General features: G+C 39.9%; 1 pseudogene; it reads left to right on the forward strand.

Moving 5' to 3' along the window:
* The first annotated feature begins 2,144 nt into the window (after positions 1 to 2,144).
* LOC121991228 lies at positions 2,145 to 5,445 on the forward strand (annotated as a pseudogene).
* Positions 5,446 to 6,016: the final 571 nt, after the last annotated feature.

A 6,016-nucleotide genomic window follows, 5' to 3' on the forward strand; every position in this document is an offset into this window, starting at 1 on the left:
TTAAAAAACTTAAACCGAAACCGGCCGAAATATCGAAAAAACCGAACAAAAAAAACCGAAATTTTTCGGTTCGGTCGATTTTTCCGGTTTGAACCGAATTATGCCCACCCCTATACACAAGCAAACTTGTGGCAATTGGATTTTTGATGTGCATGAGTGCCGTGTCAGGAGTGGTTGCGTTTTTTTAATTTAGTGGAATATGTGGGACGAATCTTCTGTCCGTAAAAGTTAGATTAATTCATGATTCAATTTTTACATTAGTAAGGGATAATGAACTCCTACCTATTAACAAGTGAGGGTCATTGTCTTCCATCAATCTCTCTGTCCCGGTCCAAGAGCGGACCAGGATAAGGGGACCGGTCCCGAAATATGGTTTTTCTGGTCCGTAAATTACGGATCAGAGAATGGTCCCATTGGTGGGAATGCATGGTCCCCACCTATTTTTTAAGTGGGGACTATGTATTTCACCAATGTATACTTAGGGACTATCCCCTACACTGCAAAAAGTGATTCAAAGGATCCGGACTCCTTTTTTAGACCCTTGATTTGAATGGACCCCACCTATTTAAAGGTAAGGTTCATCCAAATCAAGGGCAGGGATCCTCTGGTCCCGGATCCCTGGACCAGTCCTGATCCATTGTTCATTCATTGGTTGGATGGATTGGATCCCACCTGTTTAACAGGTGGGGTCCAGTCCACCCATCCAATGAATGAATAGGACCTCTTTTGGTCCAGAAAATTCTGGACAAGAGGATCTGGCCTCCCAAATCAAGGGTTTTCATGCAATGGACCATCCCCTGGTCCGCAATTTGTGGACCAGAGGATCCCTATGGGGAATGTGGAGCTAGGTGGACTTGAGGGCAGATTCTCTGGACCGCTTTTTGCGATCTAGGAGATGGTCCCTAGACATGCATTGGTGGGAATGCATAGTCCCCACCTATTTTTTAAGTGGGGGATATGTATTCCATCAATGTATGTTTAGGGACCATCTCCTGGACCGCAAAAAGCGGTCCAGAGGATCCGGGCTTAGTGGACTTTATATGCCAACTCCAATGCAGATCTGCGGTCCAAAGGATGTACCACTCCATGCATTGGTCTATTTGAATGGACTTCATCTATTAAACAGATAGGGTCCATTCAAAAGGACCAATAATCTAATAGTGGTCCATCCTCTAGACCGTAAAAAGCGGTCCAGAGGATCCTGTTCCTCCTATTTGACGTGGGAGGGTCTTCTTGTCCGCAAAGGGATCAGAGGATCCGGTCCCCTATTTGACCCTCTCTATTTCGTTGTGCTGCCAGAAGGCCCAGAACTACGGGGGTGGATCTTCTGGTCCGCAAAGGCTGGACCAATTCATGGTCCAGTCTTTACATTGGTGGGAGGCAATGAGCCTCCACCTATTAACAAGTGGGGGTCATTGCCTCCCACCAATCCCCTTGTTCTGGTCCAGGACAAGGGGACCAGAGAATCCGGTCCCCAGAACTACTCTCCAAACCAAGAGCACAGATCTCCTGGACCACTTTTTTGTGGTCCAGGGAATGTGCCACTCCCATTTACGGCTGGATCATGATCGTGATCCAGTCGTAAATGGTTGCGATCCCTTCTAGGGTTTACCGTCCCCATCAGGTTATAGTATTTGTTCGGAGTGAGTGGCCGAAGGCCGCCCGAAGACCTCCGGTGATGGATAAGTGGCCAGATTACTGGACGCCGAGTGAAGATGTCCTTCGAGCGACCGGAGGCCCGCTCCGAACAAAAACTATAACCTGGTGGGGACGATGAACTCAGGAAGGAATCACAATCATTTGCGATCGGATCGCGGTCGTGATCCGGCCGTAAATGAGAGTGGCACATCCCCTGGACTACAAAAAAAAGTAAGTAGGTCAGGAGATCCTGCCTCCTAAACCAAACCCTATTTGCGATGCACCCTATTCAGTTCCATTTCTCCATCGCCTTCAGCCGCAAAACGCTTCTGAGGTTTGCTATTGGAGTAGGCCGGAGCAAATCGATTTAACTCTGAGCGATGCTCCAAAAGAAACCGTAGGTATTCGTTCTGTCTCTTTCTCCTTATTCGTGTGTTGCGATCTGCAACACGGCCGTTGAAAAAAGGTTGATTTTTGACATGTAGAAAACTTCCTTGCGGAGTGAGATGTTCCAGTTTGGCCTAAGAAATGATGTTCCAGTTTGGCAGAACTGCAGGAAGAAGAAGAAAAAACATTCTGATCTTTTTGGGTTTGGCATGGGAGGTATTGGAAAGATTTATTTGGTAAGTAAAATATGTTTTCTATATATCAATTACAGTTTATTGGTGGTGTTTTTAATATCAAAATCTTCAATTCTATGAAACTTTATTTTTAGATCACCAACCCTAAATTGAGCATATTAAAAAATCAGACTTAATCACCTTTTCCCACAATATTCCCATGCTACAAACACATTGCACCATTCTTTCTCAATGATTTTGTTTATGACGATCTCTTGCTGCTTCACTATTTTAGGCTATTACGAAGAAGGATTAATTAGAGCTCAATGGATGAATATGATTCATGTGGCCAACAGGCCCAACATTATTGAGTTAGTGCATTCCTTTAGTTTGTGATCACCTTGCTAATGGGCTAAGTTAAAAGTGAATATATTTGATTTTGTATCCATCTATGCGTGCGCTGTGTTTCATTGATGTCCATGTGGTACTTCAACCTCATGCATCAATTGACAGCAACAAATGTTTAAGCAACAAATGTTTTAAGAACATATTCAGGGATCATATGGATGTCATATCATCTACAAGATATATGTGTACCCTGACTCGTTCCCTACGGTCGGCAATTAACTGCAAAGTTGTCTAGCTCCATCTTCACTGAGATACTATGGTCTTGGTCTTGAGATTGAAACTATACTGTTAAGCTCCAATTTGCAGAGATTGCGTACCCTAACTCGTTCCCTGACTTCCCTAACTTGGCTACTTGGCTACTTGGCAAAGCTTGGGTAGAAGGCTCTTCAATATTTTATACACATATGAGAGCCACAATTCTTACTCCAATAGTGACACTTCCTCAATACATGATGTCAAAAACATTCAAGCATTGTGAAAGAACTAAGTTATTACTTCCCTGTTTGTCCATTCTGATATAGGATGATCTAAAAGAGAGAGATTTTGATATAAGAAAACAGGCTAGTGGCAGGTCCATTGTAGTTGTATCCAGTGACAGATAATTTTCTCGAAATTCATTTCTTTTGGTCCGGCTTACACAAGGATACAATGGTCCGTTGATTTTCAGCTACAAGTATATCTCCTAGTAGTAACTTGCACAATTTGCCTAGCTTTCTTTTCTTCAACAACTCCTAACATGTTAGTGTTATTATGCAGCCTTCACTCCTAGCCTATAAAAAAAACCGTGCTGGTTTTATTGTGGCTATTTTAGTTGGAGTTGTTGTTTTAGGATTGTTGGCTCTATTTGAAATTATTTTCATGAGACAAAGAAAAAGAAGGTTAAATGAAGAAGCAGGTAACAAATAGTCCCTTGCAACTTTGCTGCAATGAATTACATTAGTTAACTGATTGATCCAATTGTTTTGTGATTCACAGTGTTAACAGGACTGGATGTGAAACTTTTAAACTTAAGTAATATCGAGCTAAGGGCTGCAACCGAAGGCTTCAATTGGGTGAGGGAGGATTTAGCCTAGTGTTTAAGGTTTGACTTTTCTTGTGTTTATCATTGGTTCAACGATAAACAAGTTTACTTCTCTGCATCATTTGTAATTAAGAGTGTTATGCATTCAAGTTATTTCCTAAATGAAAGAAGGAATTCATATTGGTCAATAATTTAATGGTGAAGTTAAATTTGTTATTTTCTGTATTTTTTACACTAAGTTACCAATTCTTTATCTATAGAATAATAAGTTGGACCAATTGAAGCAAATTGGCTAATATGCAGGGCATACTAAGCAATGGAAGAAAAGTAGCTGTTAAGAAACTCTCAACCAAGTCTCATCGAGGAAGGGCTTGTTCTTGACAAAGATTGCAACTATATGGGTTGTGCAACACTGAAACCTTATAAAATTGCATGGTTGCTGTGTCAACGAAGAAAATTGGATTTTGGTTTATGAGTACCTAGAAAATCGTAGCCTTGATCAAGTAATTTTTGGTATGTTATTATAGATGCTTAATAGATCATGGAAGAACACTTACATGTATGAGTTTTAGTCCTGACTGTTGAGTAAATGATTTTGCTGTTTCTGAGTGCAGGGAAGAGAGATTTACATCTTGATTGACCAAAGTGTTTCAATATATTATTGGGTGTAGCAAAGGTTCAGCTTATCTCCACGGGGAATCAAGTGTTCATATCGTGCATAGAGATGTCAAAGCTAGTAATATTCTATTCGATGCTGATCTTAACCCAAAAATCTCATACTTCGGTATAGCTAAGCTCTATGATGACAAGATTTCACACATTAGCACAAAGGCTGCTGGTACAACGTAAGTGCTACTTCACCTGTTATTGATTTTACGATATGAACTAATATTTGCTAATTAATGATATTGATTATGTTAAGTGGTTATCTGGCACTGGAGGTATGCCTTGAGAGGCCATCTTACAGAGAAAGCTGATGTCTTTGCTTTCGGAGTGCTAGCATTGGTGGTTGTTAGCAGAAGGCCCAACTCTGATCGAGTTGATTATGAGACAGTTTTCCTTCTTGAATGGGTATGTATACACATGCTAATTATGGTGAATAGTATAACTAATCACCATAATTGTCCTTGAAATGAATTAAGGCTGTAGCCTTTTTAAGAAAATCTCAGCTGAGACCAAATTCTTGTCTTAGGCCTGGAATCTACTCGAGAACAATCAAAAAATGGAGGCGGTGGATCGAAGCTTAATATCATTTGATGAGGAAGAGGTCAACCGGGTCAATTAGAGTAGCTCTACTTTATACCCAAGCATCACCAGCGCATTGTTGAAGAGATCAACAGGGTCGTGGCTATGCTTGTAGGGGATCTAGAAATCATGGAAGTGACCGAGAGGCCTTCGTATTTGCTCCTGTGGCAATGTGGTGAGCATTCTGATGCTTCATGCCAAGACATGTAACAGAGCGACCTAGCTTTCCATTTTGGAGCACTGGCGATGCGGAAACCAGAATTTTGTCTGTTGAATCGATTGGCAACAGTAGGATCGATGAGGAATGGTGAACTTCATCATCATCGGCGAAAGTCAGGAAAGAAGAGGGCGAGGAGTAGTGCAACTGATTGGGAGGAAGGAGGTTGAAGTGCCAAAAGTTTATGTGCCAATGATCGTCCGGAAATAAGAAAGGTTTTTGTGTGCACTAAGCTTTTAAAGGATCCATTTCTTGCAGCGTTGATGAAAATGGCCGTGCAAGAGTTTGGTTTTACTACAACATTAATCGGTTTAGCGAGGTCACTAATTCATCGTCACCTGCCGTTAGCGACCATGATCAAAGTTTTTGGTCGCCAACTAAATTTAGAGATGAAAAATTTATTTTCTATTACTAATTAGTGACGGAAATCCTCATTGAATTTCTAGTAAAACTCTGCAGCACCACCTCTTATTTATCTTTCAACTCTATATATTAAGATAACAACAAAATCTCAACATCAAAAACGATATCACATCAACAACAATAAAACATTAACATCGATATCAACATAAACAAGGATATCAACATCGACAATGATATCAATATTTCAATATTCAAAAATATTTCAAATACTAACACAGTTATAAACTAACAAACCAAGTACATACTAACAAATCAACACACAATTACAAATTAATGATATATTTAACATTCATTATATCAATAAATCATTGTACATGGTTCAGAAACATTTCAAATACTTGTATTACAAAATCAAACACAGAAAATTCAAATTTAATCATCATCCCATCTTATCATCTGATGATGCTGTAATTATAATACGATAGATTATTATAAAATACAAGCACATGGTTTAAAATTCATTATATTTTCTATTTTGAAATAATCCTACTCATATATAAATCT

The sequence above is a fragment of the Zingiber officinale genome, chromosome 6B (genome assembly GCF_018446385.1).
Source record: "Zingiber officinale cultivar Zhangliang chromosome 6B, Zo_v1.1, whole genome shotgun sequence".
Lineage (NCBI taxonomy): Eukaryota > Viridiplantae > Streptophyta > Magnoliopsida > Zingiberales > Zingiberaceae > Zingiber > Zingiber officinale.